Genomic DNA, 19,453 nt, shown 5'->3' on the forward strand with positions numbered 1-19,453 from the left:
CATATCAGAGCCTTGCCAGAAGTCACAATAATTTATTTTATGACTTCAATATTGTTTTAATATCGCTTCACGCATTTTCCCAGAGCTGTCAAACTCAGGAAACTGAATCTCTTCTCATTTCCGTCTGTCTCACAGTGGAAGTGGAGGGGGGCAATATAAATATATTGAAATTGATTTTTATCATTTTGAAACCCATTAAATCCAAACACGACTCTTGAGATGGAAACTATATGACTATCACAATTACTTTTCATATCGCAATTCTCAGGAGCGTTCTATACTTTCAGGATGGCTCATTTATAGCAATGTTTTCCTAATGGTAGGCTGGACAATTTCAATTTTATCGGAAGACCGTACTGGTGTATGGCAGGAAACATTGCTTTCGTGATTGTGGGAGCCACAAGAATACTTAGCAGAGTAATAACACAAGAAAGTTGGAGAAACAGACACGGGCTTTGTGCTATTCTGATCCTAGATCTGTGTGTGTTCAAAAAAGCTGCCGTGTCAGGATCCACCACATTCCTCCGCAGACCAGAGAGGAAGTTGGATCTCACTGGGTCTCACCGTGTGAAAGGGACACACCCAGGAAACCCTACAAAAACATTGTGACAACATGGCCTCTTCTCAACAGCGCTCATTAGTGTCACACTACAACAGGAAGCCGTGGGTATTCTCAAATCCCAAAGCATTCCGCTACATGAGCACACACCTGTAGAGTTTGAGGCAGCTAGGAAATAGTTCACTTTGTTAGAGCAGCCACAGCACTGTAGAGGGCCTACAGGAAATATGAACTCAGCGTTAAGTAAAGAAATATATGGATGTTATGGAACTTTCCACTCTCTAGCAGTAGAATGTGGGCTGCTCAGATTGAATTAATTAGCTAGCTAGTCATGGAGGCATAGAATTTCACAGGGGACATTTTGTTTTCGTCATATTTCCCTTCCCTCTTTCTCTACCTCTTTTCCACATTCAAAATCTCTCTCTCTCTCTCTCTCTCTCTCTCTCTCTCTCTCTCTCTCTCTCTCTCTCTCTCTCTCTCTCTCTCATGGGGAGAGTGACCTCATTGGAGGGAAAAGGGGGTCAAAGGGGAGCGGGAGGCTGGGATTGGCTGGTCTCGCATGGCCAGGAGGTGGTAGTCGTGGGAACGCCATAGCAACCAACAATTATCTGCCGGTTGATTGATCCCAGAGGACCGGTAGAACAAAAGAGGGAGAGAGTAGGTAAGAGAGTAGGTGAGAGTAAGGGCTAGGGTGAATGAACGAGAGGTATGTGTGTATGTTTGAGTTTGTAAGTATGAATGGTATAGACCGTACTATAGAGGGTGTTGCTGGCTTTTAACCCCAAGAGGGTGTGGCTGATTCAGAGTGGCCTTTCCACAAGACACTGCAGCCAGACAGGATGGCAGGGCCTGTTATGTAAGCATGTGGATGGATGAGCAACCTCACCAGGGTCAATGAGTTGAATAACCTCACCATGCAGTCACCAGGGCCAAATCCTCCATTTAGATGTGACAGACTGTCTGTTACGGGATTATTTATAGATTTGTTTTAGGTCATTCTGATTCACATCAGTTGCCAAGCATTCCACTAGTAGCTAATGGAAGTCAGTGATGTGTTTTTGAGAGAGTGAGAAAGAGAGATAACCAATTCATCCATGAATCAGGTATAGCAGGGGAAGAAATACGGGGCTAGAAGCGGCCATTTGCTAGAGTCAACCCCAGTTTTGCTAGGGTCAACCCCAGTTTTGCTAGGGTCAACCCCAGATTTGCTAGCATCAACCCATGTTTTGCTAGAGTCAACCCCAGTTCTGCTAGGGTCAACCCCAGTTTTGCTAGGGTCAACCCATGTTTTGCTAGGGTCAAACCCAGTTTTGCTAGGGTCAACCCCAGATTTGCTAGCATCAACCCATGTTTTGCTAGAGTCAACCCCAGTTCTGCTAGGGTCAACCCCAGTTCTGCTAGGGTCAACCCCAGTTTTGCTAGGTCAACCCCAGTTTTGCTAGGGTCAACCCCAGTTTTGCTAGGGTCAACCCCAGATTTGCTAGCATCAACCCACGTTTTGCTAGAGTCAACCCACGTTTTGCGAGGGGCAATCCCCATTTTGCTAGGGTCAACCTCAGTTTTGCTAGGGTCAACCCCAGTTTTGCTAGGGTCAATCCCCGTTCTGCTAGGGTCAACCCCAGTTTTGTTAGGATTATTCCATGTGTTTGGTGTGAAACATGGAAGGAAGTCAAAAGCAATAAAAAACAGATTGGCTTCTCCTGAGCCTGCAGTTGGCCTCTTGGTTTAATCTGACCAATCTCTTAATCCCACCAGATCTGTCTCATCCTCTCTTTCGCTATCACTCCCTCCCCTTTTCTCGCTGTCTCACCTGAAGAGCAGCCATTTTACATTTGAGTCATTCAGCAGACACTCTTATCCAGAGAGATTTACAGGAGCATTTAGGGTTAAGTGCCTTGCTCGAGGGCACATCCACAGAATTTTCACCTAGTCGGCTCGGGGATTCAAACCAGCAACTTTTCGGTAACTTGCCCAATGCTCTTAACTTCAAGGCTACCTGCCGCTGTCACACCCTCCCTGAAAGGTGTGTGTGGTATCCGAATAGAAATTTAGAAATGCTAGAATTCAGTCTAGAGATTCTGTGTTCTACATTTACATTTACATTTAAGTCATTTAGCAGATGCTCTTATCCAGAGCGACTTACAAATTGGTGCATTCACCTTATGACATCCAGTGGAACAGTCACTTTACAATAGTGCATCTAAATCTTAAAGGGGGGTGAGAGGGATTACTTATCCTATCCTAGGTATTCCTTAAAGAGGTGGGGTTTCAGGTGTCTCCGGAAGGTGGTGATTGACTCCGCTGTCCTGGCGTCGTGAGGGAGTTTGTTCCACCATTGGGGGCCAGCGCAGCGAACAGTTTTGACTGGGCTGAGCGGGAGCTGTACTTCCTCAGTGGTAGGGAGGCGAGCAGGCCAGAGGTGGATGAACGCAGTGCCCTTGTTTGGGTGTAGGGCCTGATCAGAGCCTGGAGGTACTGAGGTGCCGTTCCCCTCACAGCTCCGTAGGCAAGCACCATGGTCTTGTAGCGGATGCGAGCTTCAACTGGAAGCCAGTGGAGAGAACGGAGGAGCGGGGTGACGTGAGAGAACTTGGGAAGGTTGAACACCAGACGGGCTGCGGCGTTCTGGATGAGTTGAAGGGGTTTAATGGCACAGGCAGGAGCCCAGCCAACAGCGAGTTGCAGTAATCCAGACGGGAGATGACAAGTGCCTGGATTAGGACCTGCGCCGCTTCCTGTGTGAGGCAGGGTCGTACTCTGCGGATGTTGTAGAGCATGAACCTACAGGAACGGGCCACCGCCTTGATGTTGGTTGAGAACGACAGGGTGTTGTCCAGGATCACGCCAAGGTTCTTGGCGCTCTGGGAGGAGGACACAATGGAGTTGTCAACCGTGATGGCGAGATCATGGAACGGGCAGTCCTTCCCCCGGGAGGAAGAGCAGCTCCGTCTTGCCGAGGTTCAGCTTGAGGTGGTGATCCGTCATCCACACTGATATGTCTGCCAGACATGCAGAGATGCGATTCGCCACCTGGTCGTCAGAAGGGGAAAGGAGAAGATTAATTGTGTGTCGTCTGCATAGCAATGATTGGAGAGACCATGTGAGGTTATGACAGAGCCAAGTGACTTGGTGTATAGCGAGAATAGGAGAGGGCCAAGAACAGAGCCCTGGGGGACACCAGTGGTGAGAGCGCGTGGTGAGGAGACAGATTCTCGCCATGCCACCTGGTAGGAGCGGCCTGTCAGGTAGGACGCAATCCAAGCGTGGGCCGCGCCGGAAATGCCCAACTCGGAGAGGGTGGAGAGGAGGATCTGATGGTTCACAGTATCGAAGGCAGCCGATAGATCTAGAAGGATGAGAGCAGAGGAGAGAGAGTTAGCTTTAGCAGTGCGGAGAGTTAGCTTTAGCAGTGCGGTGTTCTGTTAGCTAATCATCATTGTTTGGCTTCTGTGATTGAGAAGCCTGTTAGATCATTCCAGACAGAGCGACGGGGGGGTTAAGCTGTACCCCTGTCACTGTCTGAACCGGGTTGGAGGGGGTAGAGGGGTGTGTGTGTGAGTCTTGCTTGGGTCTGCCCGGGCCATCTGTCCGACACTATTGTTTTGCGGACAAAGGGGTTGGGGGCTCTTCAAAGCCCCACCATGGTGATTGGGTGAATGAAGCATCACATCACCCCACTATATCACTACAGGACCCTAAGCATGGGCTGGCTAACGCCGAGACTGACACACGCAGAGTGGAGAAACCAGCACAAACTTTCTTTCTAGCTGACACACTCACACAGTCTTTATTTCCCACCTCTCCCGCCCCTCCCCTCCTGCCTCTTAACTCCACTATCACAGGAGGTACAGAGTGAGAGGCTAACCTCACAGGCTATCCTCTCCTGCCTGGAGGCGCCTAGATAAGACAGGGTTACTAGGTAGGGTTAGGCCACACACACACACACACACACACACACACACACACACACACACACACACACACACACACACACACACACACACACACACACACACACACACACACACACACACACACACACACACACACACACACACACACACACACACACACACACACACACACAGGGTTAGGCTGCAGGGTTAGGCAGGACTAGGGGACAAAGGTCTCTCTTTGAATGATTAGCCCAGGCCTCTCATCTAATGCTTCAGGTTTATGACACCAGCGTATCTATCTGAATATAAGTTTACCTCTCTTTACCTGTCTCAAAATAATTGAACTATCCAATCCAATTAAAAAATATCAATGTTTACTCAGTATATTGTTGTTTGTGCATTGTATTTATAATGTGATATGTTATAAACTCTGTCTTTCAAAGATAATTCGTAATGATTCAAATAACTTTACAGATCTTCATTGTAAAGGGTTTAAACATTGTTTTCCATGCTTGTTCAATGACCCATAAACAATGAATGAACATGCACCTGTGGAACGGTCATTAAGACATTAACAGCTTACAGACGGTAGGCAATTAAGGTCACAGGTATGAACATTTTGGACTAAAGAGAGGCCTTTCTAAAGAGGCCTTTCTGCTGACTCTGAAAAACACCAAAAGAAAGCTGCCCAGGGTCCTTGCTCATCTGCATGAACGTGTCTTAGGCATGCTGCAAGGAGGCATGAGGACTGCAGATGTGGCCTGGGCAATAAAGATCATCAAGGACAACAACCACCCGAGCCACTGCCTGTTCAACCCGCTATCATCCAGAAGGCGAGGTCAGTACAGGTGCATCAAAGCAGGGACAGAGAGACTGAAAAACAGCTTCTATCTCAAGGCCATCAGACTGTTAAACAGCCACCACTAACATTGAGTGGCTGCTGCCAACACACTGACTCAACTCCAGCCACTTTAATAATGGGAATTGATGGAAATTGATGTAAAATATATCACTAGCCACGTTAAACAATGCTACTTAATATAATGTTTATAAATAATATGTACATAAGATATATGAATGAGTGATGGTACAGAACAGCATAGGCAAGATGCAGTAGATGGTATCGAGTACAGTATATACATATGAGATGAGTAATGTAGGGTATGTAAACAAAGTGGCATAGTTTAAAGTGGCTAGTGATACATGTATTACATAAAGATGCAGTAGATGATATAGAGTACAGTATATACAGTACATATACATATGAGATGAATAATGTAGGGTATGTAAACATTATATTAAGTAGCATTGTTTAACGTGGCTAGTGATATATTTTACATCAATTTCCATCAATTCCCATTATTAAAGTGGCTGGAGTTGAGTCAGTGTGTTGGCAGCAGCCACTCAATGTTAGTGGTGGCTGTTTAACAGTCTGATGGCCTTGAGATAGAAGCTGTTTTTCAGATGACGAGCTTGGAGGGCACTATGGTGTTAAATGCCAAGCTGTAGTCGATGAACAGCATTCTCACATAGGTATTCCTCTTGTCCAGATGGGTTAGGGCAGTGTGCAGTGTGGTTGAGATTGCATCGTCTGTGGACCTATTTGGGCGGTAAGCAAATTGGAGTGGGTCTAGGGTGTCAGGTAGAGTGGAGGTGATATGGTCCTTGACTAGTCTCTCAAAGCACTTCATGATGACGGAAGTGTGTGCTACGGGGCGATAGTCGTTTAGCTCAGTTACCTTAGCTTTCTTGGGAACAGGAACGATGGTGGCCCTCTTGAAGCATATGGGAACAACAGACTGGGATAGGGATTGATTGAATATGTCCGTAAACACACCAGCCAGCTGGTCTGCGCATGCTCTGAGGGCGCGGCTGGGGATGCCGTCTGGGCCTGCAGCCTTGCGAGGGTTGACACGTTTAAATATTTTCCTCACATCGGCTGCAGTGAAGGAGAGTCTGCATGTTTTAGTTGCGGGCCGTGTCAGTGGCACTGTATTGTCCTCAAAGCGGGCAAAAAAGTGATTTAGTCTGCCTGGGAGCAAGACATCCTGGTCCGTGATGGGGCTGGTTTTCTTTTTGTAATCCGTGATTGACTGTAGACCCTGCCACATACCTCTTGTGTCTGAGCCGTTGAATTGAGATTCTACTTTGTCTCTATACTGACGCTTAGCTTGTTTGATTGCCTTGCGGAGGGAATAGTTACACTGTTTTTATTCGGTCATGTTTCCAGTCACCTTGCCCTGATTAAAAGCAGTGGTTCGCGCTTTCAGTTTCACGCGAATGCTGCCATCAATCCTCGGTTTCTGGTTTGGGAATGTTTTAATCGTTGCTATGGGAACGACATCTTCAACGCACGTTCTAATGAACTCGCTCCCCGAATCAGCGTATTCGTCAATGTTGTTGTCTGACACAATACGGAACATATCCCAGTCCACGTGATGGAAGCAGTCTTGGATTGTGGAGTCAGCTTGATCGGACCAGCGTTGGACAGACCTCAGCGCGGGAGCTTCTTGTTTTAGTTTCTGTCTGTAGGCAGGGATCAACAAAATGGAGTCGTGGTCAGCTTTTCCGAAAGGAGAGCGGGGCAGGGCCTTATATGCGTCGTGGAAGTTGGAATAGCAATGATCCAAGGTTTTTCCAGCCCTGGTTGCGCAATCGATATGCTGATAAAATTTAGGGAGTCTTGTTTTCAGATTAGCCTTGTTAAAATCCCCAGCTACAATGAATGCAGCCTCCGGATATATGGATTCCAGTTTGCAAAGAGTCAAATAAAGTTCGTTCAGAGCCATCGATGTGTCTGCTTGGGGGGGAATATATATGGCTGTGATTATATTCGAAGAGAATTCCCTTGGTAGATAATGCGGTCAACATTTGATTGTGAGGAATTCTAAATCAGGTGAACAGAAGGACTTGAGTTCCTGTATGTTGTTGTGGCAACACCACGTCACGTTAACCATGAAGCATACGCCCGCCCTCTTCTTACCAGAAAGATGTTTGTTTCTGTTGGCGCGATGCGTGGAGAAACCAGCTGGCTGCACCGACTCCGATAGTGCCTCTCCAGTGAGCCATGTTTCCGTGAAGCAAAGAAAGTTACAGTCTCTGATGTCCCTCTGGAATGCTACCCTTGCTCGGGTTTCATCAACCTTGTTGTCAAGAGACTGGACATTGGCGAGGAGAATGCTAGGGAGTGGTGTTATGCAGGTGAATGAGGACCCAAAAGCGACTTGGCGAAAACAGAGTCTTTAATCCAGTAAAGTAACTTTACAATCAAAAGGCATAATTCTACTCGTAATGACGAGAACAGACTGGAGACTTGATCAAGAACTGCAGGTTGCCTCGGGAAGGCACTTGAACGTAGCAGACTCAGACACCTGCTCACCACGCAGCATCTGAGGGAAACACGACACGACAGGGCGATACATAGACACAGCACGGTGAACAATAGACAAGGATCCGACAGGACAGGAACGGAAAACAAGGGAAGAAATAGGGACTCTAATCAGGGGAAAAGATAAGGAACAGGTGTGGGAAGACTAAATGATTGATTAGGGGAATAGGAACAGCTGGGAGCAGGAACGGAACGATAGAGAGAAGAGAGAGAGGAAGGGAGAGAGAAAAAGGGGAACGAACCTAAAAAGACCAGCAGGGGGAAAATGAACAGAGGGAAAAGCAAAATGACAAGACAATCTAAGACAAAACATGACAGTACCCCCCACTCACCGAGCGCCTCCTGGCGCACTCGAGGAGGAATCCTGGCGGCAACGGAGGAAATCATCAATGAGTGAACGGTCCAGCACGTCCCGAGACGGAACCCAACTCCTCTCCTCAGGACCGTAACCCTCCCAATCCACTAAGTATTGGTGACCCCGTCCCCGAGAACGCATGTCCATGATCCTACGTACCTTGTAAATAGGTGCGCTCGACAAGGACGGGAGGGGGGAGGGAAGACGAACGGGGGTGCGAAGAAAGGGCTTGACACAGGAGACATGGAAGACAGGATGGACGCGACGAAGATGTCGCGGAAGAAGCAGTCGCACAGCGACAGGATTGACGACCTGGGAGACACGGAACGGACCAATGAACCGCGGAGTCAACTTACGAGAAGCTGTCGTAAGAGGAAGGTTGCGAGTGGAAAGCCACACTCTCTGGCCGCAACAATACCTTGGACTCTTAATCCTGCGTTTATTGGCGGCTCTCACAGTCTGTGCCCTGTAACGGCAAAGTGCAGACCTCACCCTCCTCCAGGTGCGCTCACAACGTTGGACAAACGCTGAGCGGAGGGAACGCTGGACTCGGCAAGCTGGGAAGAGAACAGAGGAGGCTGGTAACCCAGACTACTCTGAAACGGAGATAACCCGGTAGCAGACGAAGGAAGCGAGTTGTGAGCGTATTCTGCCCAGGGAGCTGTTCTGCCCAAGACGCAGGGTTTCTGAAAGAAAGGCTGCGTAGTATGTGACCAATCGTCTGATTGGCCCTCTCTGCTTGACCGTTAGACTGGGGATGAAACCCGGAAGAGAGACTGACGGACGCACCAATCAAACGACAGAACTCCCTCCAAAACTGTGACGTGAATTGCGGGCCTCTGTCTGAAACGGCGTCTAACGGGAGGCCATGAATTCTGAACACATTCTCGATGATGATTTGTGCCGTCTCCTTAGCGGAAGGAAGTTTAGCGAGGGGAATGAAATGTGCCGCCTTAGAGAACCTATCGACAACCGTAAGAATCACAGTCTTCCCCGCAGACAAAGGCAGACCGGTAATGAAGTCTAGGGCGATGTGAGACCATGGTCGAGAAGGAATGGGGAGCGGTCTGAGACGACCGGCAGGAGGAGAGTTACCCGACTTAGTCTGCGCGCAGTCCGAACAAGCAGCCACGAAACGGCGCGTGTCACGCTCCTGAGTCGGCCACCAAAAGCGCTGGCGAATAGACGCAAGAGTGCCTCGAACACCGGGATGACCAGCTAACTTGGCAGAGTGAGCCCACTGAAGAACAGCCAGACGAGTGGAAACAGGAACGAAAAGGAGGTTACTAGGACAAGCGCGCGGCGACGCAGTGTGCGTGAGTGCTTGCTTAACCTGTCTTTCAATTCCCCAGACTGTCAACCCGACAACACGCCCATAAGGAAGAATCCCCTCGGGATCAGTAGAAGCCACAGAAGAACTAAACAGACGGGATAAGGCATCAGGCTTGGTGTTCTTGCTACCCGGACGGTAAGAAATCACAAACTCGAAACGAGCGAAAAACAACGCCCAACGAGCTTGACGGGCATTAAGTCGTTTGGCAGAACGGATGTACTCAAGGTTCTTATGGTCTGTCCAAACGACAAAAGGAACGGACGCCCCCTCCAACCACTGTCGCCATTCGCCTAGGGCTAAGCGGATGGCGAGCAGTTCGCGGTTACCCACATCATAGTTGCGTTCGGATGGCGACAGGCGATGAGAAAATAAGCGCAAGGATGAACCTTATCGTCAGACTGGAAGCGCTGGGATAGAATGGCTCCCACGCCTACCTCTGAAGCGTCAACCTCGACAATGAATTGTCTAGTGACGTCAGGAGTAACGAGGATAGGAGCGGACGTAAAACGTTCTTTTAGAAGATCAAAAGCTCCTGGGCGGAACCGGACCACTTAAAACACGTCTTGACAGAAGTAAGAGCTGTGAGAGGGGCAGCAACTTGACCGAAATTACGAATGAAACGCCGATAGAAATTAGCGAAACCTAAAAAGCGCTGCAACTCGACACGTGACCTTGGAACGGGCCAATCACTGACAGCTTGGACCTTAGCGGAATCCATCTGAATGCCTTCAGCGGAAATAACGGAACCGAGAAAAGTAACGGAGGAGACATGAAAAGAGCACTTCTCAGCCTTCACGTAGAGACAATTCTCTAAAAGGCGCTGTAGAACACGTCGAACGTGCTGAACATGAATCTCGAGTGACGGTGAAAAAATCAGGATATCGTCAAGATAGACAAAACAAAGATGTTCAGTATGTCTCTCAGAACATCATTAACTAATGCCTGAAAAACAGCTGGCGCATTGGCGAGACCAAACGGCAGAACCCGGTACTCAAAATGCCCTAACGGAGTGTTAAACGCCGTTTTCCACTCGTCCCCCTCTCTGATGCGCACGAGATGGTAAGCGTTACGAAGGTCCAACTTAGTAAAGCACCTGGCTCCCTGCAGAATCTCGAAGGCTGATGACATAAGGGGAAGCGGATAACGATTCTTAACCGTTATGTCATTCAGCCTCGATAATCCACGCAGGGGCGCAGAGTACCGTCCTTCTTCTTAACAAAAAGAACCCCGCCCGGCCGGAGAGGAAGAAGGCACTATGGTACCGGCGTCAAGAGACACAGATAAATAATCCTCGAGAGCCTTACGTTCGGGAGCCGACAGAGAGTATAGTCTACCTCGAGGAGGAGTGGTCCCCGGAAGGAGATCAATACTACAATCATACGACCGGTGAGGAGGAAGGGAGTTGGCTCGGGACCGACTGAAGACCGTGCGCAGATCATGATATTCCTCCGGCACTCCTGTCAAATCGCCAGGTTCCTCCTGAGAAGTGGGGACAGAAGAAATGGGAGGAATGGCAGACATTAAACACTTCACATGACAAGAAACGTTCCAGGATAGGATAGAATTACTAGACCAATTAATAGAAGGATTATGACATACTAGCCAGGGATGACCCAAAACAACAGGTGTAAAAGGTGAACGAAAAATCAAAAAGAAATAGTCTCACTGTGGTTACCAGATACTGTGAGAGTTAAAGGTAGTGTCTCAAATCTGATACTGGGAAGATGACTACCATCTAAGGCAAACATGGGCGTAGGCTTGTCTAACTGTCTGAAAGGAATGTTATGTTTCCGAGCCCATGCTTCGTCCATGAAACAACCCTCAGCCCCAGAGTCAATCAAGGCACTGCATGTAGCACCCGAACCGGTCCAGCGTAGATGGACCGACATAGTAGTACAGGATCTAGATGAAGAGACCTGAGTAGTAGCGCTCACCAGTAGCCCTCCGCTTACTGATGAGCTCTGGCCTTTTACTGGACATGAATTGACAAAATGTCCATCAAATCCGCAATAGAGGCACAGGCGGTTGGTGATCCTCCGTTCCCTCTCCTTGGTCGAGATGCGAATACCTCCCAGCTGCCATGGGCTCAGTCTCTGAGCCAGAGGAGGGAGATGGTTGCGATGCGGAGCAGGGAAACACCATTGACGCGAGCTCTCTTCCACGAGCTTGGTGACGAAGATCTACCCGTCGTTCTATGCGGATGGCGAGAGCAATCAAAGAGTCCACACTGGAAGGAACCTCCCGAGAGAGAATCTCATCTTTGACCACTGCGTGGAGTCCCTCCAGAAAACGAGCGAGCAGCGCCGGCTCGTTCCAGTCACTAGAGGCAGCAAGAGTGCGAAACTCTATAGAGTAATCCGTTATGGATCGATCACCTTGGCATAGGGAAGCCAGGGCCCTAGAAGCCTCCCTACCAAAAACTGAACGGTCAAAAACCCGAATCATCTCCTCTTTAAAGTTCTGGTAATTGTTTGAACAATCAGCCCTTGCCTCCCAGATAGCTGTGCCCCACTCTCGAGCCCGGCCAGTAAGGAGTGAAATGACGTAAGCAACCCGAGCTCTCTCGCTAGAGTATGTGTTGGGTTGGAGAGAGAACACAATATCACACTGGGTGAGAAAGGAGCGGCACTCCGTGGGCTGCCCGGAGTAGCAAGGTGGGTTATTAACCCTAGGTTCCGGAGGCTCGGCAGGCCAGGAAGTAACAGGTGGCACGAGACGAAGACTCTGGAACTGTCCAGAGAGGTCGGAAACCTGAGCGGCCAGGTTCTCCACGGCATGGCGAGCAGCAGACAATTCCTGCTCGTGTCTGCCGAGCATGGCTCCTTGGATCTCGACGGCAGTGTTACGAGCATCTGTAGTCGCTGGGTCCATTCTTAGGTCGGATCCTTCTGTTATGCAGGTGAATGAGGACCCAAAAGCGACTTGGCGAAAACAGAGTCTTTAATCCAGTAAAGTAACTTTACAATCAAAAGGCATAATTCTACTCGTAATGACGAGAACAGACTGGAGACTTGATCAAGAACTGCAGGTTGCCTCGGGAAGGCACTTGAACGTAGCAGACTCAGACACCTGCTCACCACGCAGCATATGAGGGAAACACGACACGACAGGGCGATACATAGACACAGCACGGTGAACAATAGACAAGGATCCGACAGGACAGGAACGGAAAACAAGGGAAGAAATAGGGACTCTAATCAGGGGAAAAGATAAGGAACAGGTGTGGGAAGACTAAATGATTGATTAGGGGAATAGGAACAGCTGGGAGCAGGAACGGAACGATAGAGAGAAGAGAGAGAGGAAGGGAGAGAGAAAAAGGGGAACGAACCTAAAAAGACCAGCAGGGGGAAAATGAACAGAGGGAAAAGCAAAATGAGAAGACAATCTAAGACAAAACATGACAAGTGGTGCACGATGTGCCCGTCTCCGGAGTCTGACCGGAAGACCGCTTCGTTTTCCCCTTTTACAAAGTCGTTTTTTGGGGTCGCCGGCTGGGATCCATTCCGTTGTCCTGGGTGAAAGGAAGAACACAGGATCCGCTTCGCGAAAGTCATATTCTTGGTCATACTGATGGTGAGTTGACGCTGCTCTTACGTTCAGTAGTTCTTCTCGACTGTATGTAATGAAACCTAAGATGACCTGGGGTACCAATGTAAGAAATAACATGTAAAAAAACAAAAAACTGCATAGTTTCCTAATATTTACACATGCTAAGTTTGCTGAAAATAAACGCAGTTGACAGTGAGAGGGCGTTTCTTTTTTTTGCTGAGTTTATGTGAAGCTGCAGCCCAGTTTTGCTTTTGACTGGCACTGTTCCAGATAACAACTCGGAAAGTATCTCTGGAATGTGAGGTAGATGTGGAGTTTGAGCAATTACCACACCACTCGCAATGTACACACGCCATGTCACTCGTTGCCCGTCGCCCTCTCTACGGTGTGTGTGTGGGTCAGCATCTTTCACATTAAACTTAGGACCAATGCTGCTATCTTATCCCATGTTCCCAAGGCACACACTCTCTCTGTTTCAGAGAGGACACAGCCCTCCTTGAGGGGGAGTCTGGGTACTTGTACATGTTACTGTGATTAACAATACCTGGAGAAAGCGGACAGACTTATTCTAGTACGACAGTAAAAACATGCTTGGAATTACAAAGATACTCAGGGAACCCCCATAAGCCTGTGCAATATGTTTATGTTGATGTTAACCCATTATTTCAGAACCCCCCAGAGTTACCAAAGGTGGAATATGCACTGTTCGTTGAAAATGAGCTGAAAGGGAGATGTTCCTGTAACAGGGATACAGTGACTTGGAAAAGAGCTCATGAGCATCAATATATACTTTCTGATAGAAATGGGTCATTCTCCTTCTCTCTTGTTCTTTGTCTCTTCCTCTCATCCCCCTCTCCTTTTCTCTTTATCGTCTTCGTCTAATTTGCATCGGAGGATGTCCGTAGTATCTTCCCCCGTCTCTGCCCAGAAACCAACGTCTACTGTCACCCATTCTGGTATTAGTCTAATGATTACCCTTGTTTGAGAATGACATTTATCCCAGTGGAAGTGAACTTGTTTCCAAATACACTTTCATCCTGATTTCCGAACGGCTCATTTTAGGATTTAGAGCTACTTTCATCCTAAACAGTTTTGACTGTTATTTAGATATCAACTAAAACCATACAAGCCACAAAAATGGGAGGTACATTTCGAGGGGTTTCAATGTAATATTCCATGTGGAAGATCATTGAGTCCGTGTTGGTAATGATGCTTAGTTTTAGCTCTAGGCAGTAGGGATCTGGTTACACACACACACACACACACACACACACACACACACACACACACACACACACACACACACACACACACACACACACACACACACACACACACACACACACACACACACACACACACACACACACACACACACACACACACACACACACACACACACACACACACACACACACACAATGGAAGGAAGCAGAAGAAGCCAAAATAGCCAAAGAGCACCCAGGCCCTGAAGTCAAACAGTGAGGTTTGTTGCTTGGATACCCTCTTGTCAATGCCTTGATATTCCGTCTCCTCTCCATGTTGTTTCTCCGACGATCTTTCTTTTTATTCCACTGTTTATTTTTCCACGTTTAAGTCAAGTCCTGACTGGCTGACTGAGGCCTGTTTGTTTACCTGTGTTTGAATGGAGCGACAGGAAGATGAAGGAAGAAGGCCTTGGGGCAATACTTTACTCCACGCTGGGTGTTTATGTACCAAGGTATTTGGAAAAGTAGAGTTAGATTATAGACCCTGGCACTCAGTCATTTTAATTTAATTACACCTCCAAACGTGAACTTATAAACAAGCCACCAGGAATGTAATGAAATCTAACCAGGAGTGAAACACTATTTCCCCTGTCTGTTCATTACATACAGAAAGGCTCGCCATCTCAAAGCCTTTCATTTGATCAACTCCCTTTATCTCCTGCTTTCCTTACTAGGGGTGAGAGGTACATCATATCTAAGTGTTTCCTTTAGCTAGGTGTGTTTATGATGCTGTTATGACAGAGTTAGTACACAACGTGTTTGGTGCCGGTCAGCATTCATCCCGGTTGTTGTCTTTGTGGGCTACCGAGTGGTGCAGCGGTCTGAGGCACTGCATCTCAGGGCTGGAGGCGTCACTACAGACCCTGGTTCGATTCCAGGCCGTATCACAACCGGCCGTGATTGGGAGTCCCATAGGGCGGCGCACAATTGGCCCAGTGTCGTCGGGGTTAGGGTTTGGCGGGGGTAGGCCGTCATTGTAAATAAGAATTTGTTCTCAACTGACTTGCTTCGTTCAATTCAAGATTAAATAACAAAAAAATGGTGTCAGTGTGGACAAGTACCTGCAGGGTGCTACAGTTGACACACTCAAGACTGCTTTGATTCTCAATGAGTGACCTGGTAAAATAAATAAAAAGTAACATCTTTAGATGGGGAAACATTGTGCTACATTTCAGCCTTGTTGTAGTAATAGAGAGCTAGCCTGGTCCCAGATCTGTTTGTGCTGTTTCGTCAACTCTGGTCATTGTCATAGGAGTTGGCAAAAACAGCACACGAGGATCAGGGGCCAGGCTAGTAGAGAGTTGTATTGCAGTTTAATAGTGGTGAAACAGCATATGCCCCTGTCTACCAGCAAATCCAATGCTTTGCTCTGTAAGATCCTTACAGCTTTCAGTCAGATTCTGTATGTGTAAAAAACTGTGGGATAAAATGGCTGTTTCCCATCTAAAGCCAGTTAGCCTTAAGCTTGAACCGGGACCAAGGCCATGCTAACACTCATAGGGTGGATCCCAAATGGGACCCTATTCCCTGTGCACTACTTTTTACCAGAGCCGAATGGGTCCTATATAGGGAATAGGATGCCATTTGGGACACGCATACACTCACATTATCCCTAGACACTGATCTAAGGTCAGTTTTGTGTAGTATTACCTCAAGTCAGGATTTGGGGAGGTTAAACTGATCCTAGATCTGTGCCTTAGCCTAAAAGCAACCGGAGGCCCCAGATAGTTCCTCTTCTGGGGATACAGGACTTTAAAGCAACAGGCCTAGATTCTGACATATTCATTGGCTTTCACCTACCTAGTCCATAGTTCTATCAGATCTGCCATGTGGAGTGAACCCTAGCAGAAAGGACGGAATGAAGCACAGTCCTAGTTTAGCTATCCAAGGTCCCTCTCTATAGGAAGGCCTAACCTTAGCGTGTACCTATCGACTCCCTGTAACCTTCACGCCAATAACGCTAATGAGCCTAGCGCCACGGCCGTTAGATATCTCATGTGGCTCTTTGGCACTTAGCAGTTAGCAAAGAGCACTGTAGAGCTTCACTACAGGGACCTTCACTGTGAGAGGTCAGGTTAATAGCTAGCTACACACCAGTGGTGTAGTGGGGATTTTACGCAGGTATAGACTGTATACCTACTCGTTTTTCAGTGGGCATGGCGTATATTCACTTCTTAATCCCCACTGATGCGTATCAACTAATAAGGCTGATGGAACAGACCAGAATGTTTAGCTTAAAATGGTGATAACGTATTATTTTTTCACATATTAGGCACAGCAATGTACACATGGCCGTAGGCCTGCACCTGAACGTTCCAAAACACTGTTTTAAAATGTACATTAGCACATGCGAGTGGTTTCTGGGCAAAGATGTAAATCTTTGGTTGCTAACATGGTTGTTAACATGGTTGCTAACATAACTAGGACAATGCCTTTGGTTGCTAGGCAATGAAAGAAAGTTGAAAGAAAACGAGAACTCATATGAGGAAGTCTTCATAAAGAATGATTGCCTCCACGTTTTTAAGGTGGGATTTTGGCTATAGACTACTTTGAAGCCATGCCTCATAATATGAAGTAAAACATCCAGGTGTCAAACAATTAAGGAACAGGGAAAATACAGTGATGCTGCTCATGAAAGGGCTTTTTGGTAGTTGATAAAGCTTTCCCAAAACCTACTATATGAATGTTAACGAGCCACAAGGTAGCCTATGCCTACCTCTCAGAATGGCATCATGAGTATTTGCGTCAATTCAGTGGCCGTTTCGTTTGCAAACTCCATCTCATGTGCAACAGAAACACTGCTAACCAAACAGTGCTAGGTGCCTGCACACTTTAATTAAAGGGTAACTACACACAAAAATGGAATAATCTTAGATTTTCGCCGGACCTCGAAAGTGGCCTCTTGATGTGTTTCAAGCATTGTTATGGACTTAGAACATACAATTTTGTTGTTTTTCTGTGACTTTGAGAGCAAAAACCTGGAAAAATTGGGACAAATCTGAAACCTGGGAATTTCTGAATCAGTTGACAGCCTCATTTATCTGTTTCAATAGAGTACCACGGTGTGAGTCATAATACCCATAAAACCTAGAGGTCAAACAGGGAAATGGTTCCAATCATTTTCCCACCATTCATTTTAGAAACACTTAAAATAAGGGCTGTGTTTCGTGTAGGCTTAGCCTGGCGTGGAATTTTGATAACCATGTAAATCTCTCTAGGACAAGGTAACTTTTATCAATATATTCACCTGTCTTTACTCCCCAAAAATGAAATGCTAATTAGCTGTTAATGTGGCTATCATAAAGAACCACCAAATGCCATGTTGATCTGGACGAGCCTGCCTCATCGAAGAAAAGGTAAGAATCTCTGGAGCAACTATTTAATGTTAGCTAAATGTAGTAATGAATAAATAGTTCTACATTTCTTTAAATTGACAATTAAGTGAACTGTCTTGTGCAAGTTTTAAATTGACCTACCTGTTAGCAAAGGTATCAGCTAGAGATGACGTGCAGGAGCTTGCAGGGATGAGCATTTTTTAATCTGAGGGTAAATAGAGACGAATATATTGTTAAAGTCATCTTGTCCGAGGTAAATTTACATGGTTATCACGCCAGGGTAAGCCTACACGAAACACAGTCCTTATTTTAAGTGTTTCTAAAATCCCCCATGGGAAAAATGTATGGTGGAAAAATTATTGGAACCATTTCCCCGTTTGACCGCTAGGTTTTATGGGTATTATGACAACTCCACTGTGGGACTCTATAGTAGAACTTCTATTAGCCTACTTGCACAATACAGCTTGGGTTGTCCTGACTGTGAAAAACCAATATGGGATTTTTTTTAGGTCAGTCAGAGTGCATGTCACTGTTTCTCATAGAATTCTTCACACAGGGTAAAATTAGATTATACCCACTTCTCCAGGCACCACGACACCACTGTACACACCGAGGGGAACGCAGAATGGGATCACATTCAAATCACCATGTATCCAACGTGTACTATGTACTGTACGTGCACAGGGGACAACCAGGAAGAGGTTTTATTCACACGGCTCTTTTATTCACAGTACAGCAGGATGCCTGTGCGGATATGGTGCAATGTGCAAGAAACCACATCCCTTTAATCCGCACAGGCATCCTGCTGTACTGTATGCCTGTGTTTGAATCAGTGGAGGCTGGTGGGAGGAGCTATAGGAGGACAGGCTCATTGTAATGGCTGGACCTTTTAACACATATGGAAACCACATGTTTGACTCTGTTCCGTTAATTCCAATCCAGCCATTACAATGAGCCTGTCCTCCTATAGCTCCTCCACTGGTTTGAATACTGCATACAAAGTGTGCATGTAGCCTAAACACTGATGGAATTGTGTGCTTTTGAAAACAACTTATTCAATGCTAGATGACTCCTCCCTCATTTAAGAGCTTTAATAAAGACACATACCGATCAGGGATAGGCCTATTTTGTAGTGATGTATTCGGATATTGTTGGATTAGTGGGTTACTGAAGCCTGCTAAATAACACAGGGGATTTACACCTGACCTGTTATGGGCAGGTATGTACACAATAACGCAGAGAGAAAGAGAAAGAGAACGGGAGAAAGAGAGAGACTTAGGTAGCATAAAGGTGTGCAACATGAACCAGGCACTGATCTCTTTATTATATTGTTATATAGGGGGAGAGAGGAGTGAAGCGGGCCACTGCTGCTGAACCTTGGGAATGAGCTTGCTTGACCAGACACCGCAGACAGGCAGAAAGACAATATGTTGTAGCCAAGTGGGTTGTCAGGGCATCGCTCAATGTTTTATTTTCCCTTACTGTACCCTACTGTACCTTACTGTACCCTACTGCACCTTACTGTACCCTACTCTACCTTACTGTACCCTACTGTACCTTACTGTACCCTACCCTACTGTACCTTACTGTACCTTACTGTACCCTACTGTACCTTACTGTACCCCCTACTGTACTTACTGTACCCTACTGTACCCTACTGTACCCTACTGTACCTTACTGTACCCTACTGTACCCTACTGTACCCTACTGTACCTTACTGTACCTTACTGTACCATACTGTACCCTACTGTACCTTACTGTACCCTACTG

General features: G+C 47.0%; 1 protein-coding gene across 2 annotated transcripts in view; it reads left to right on the forward strand.

Moving 5' to 3' along the window:
* The window catches only part of ccdc85ca (coiled-coil domain containing 85C, a), a 71,096-nt gene that overhangs the window by 18,239 nt on the left and 33,404 nt on the right, over positions 1 to 19,453 (forward strand). The gene's annotated exons all lie outside the window — the stretch shown is intronic.

Source organism: Oncorhynchus gorbuscha, linkage group LG17 (genome assembly GCF_021184085.1).
Source record: "Oncorhynchus gorbuscha isolate QuinsamMale2020 ecotype Even-year linkage group LG17, OgorEven_v1.0, whole genome shotgun sequence".
NCBI classification, from domain to species: Eukaryota; Metazoa; Chordata; class Actinopteri; order Salmoniformes; family Salmonidae; genus Oncorhynchus; species Oncorhynchus gorbuscha.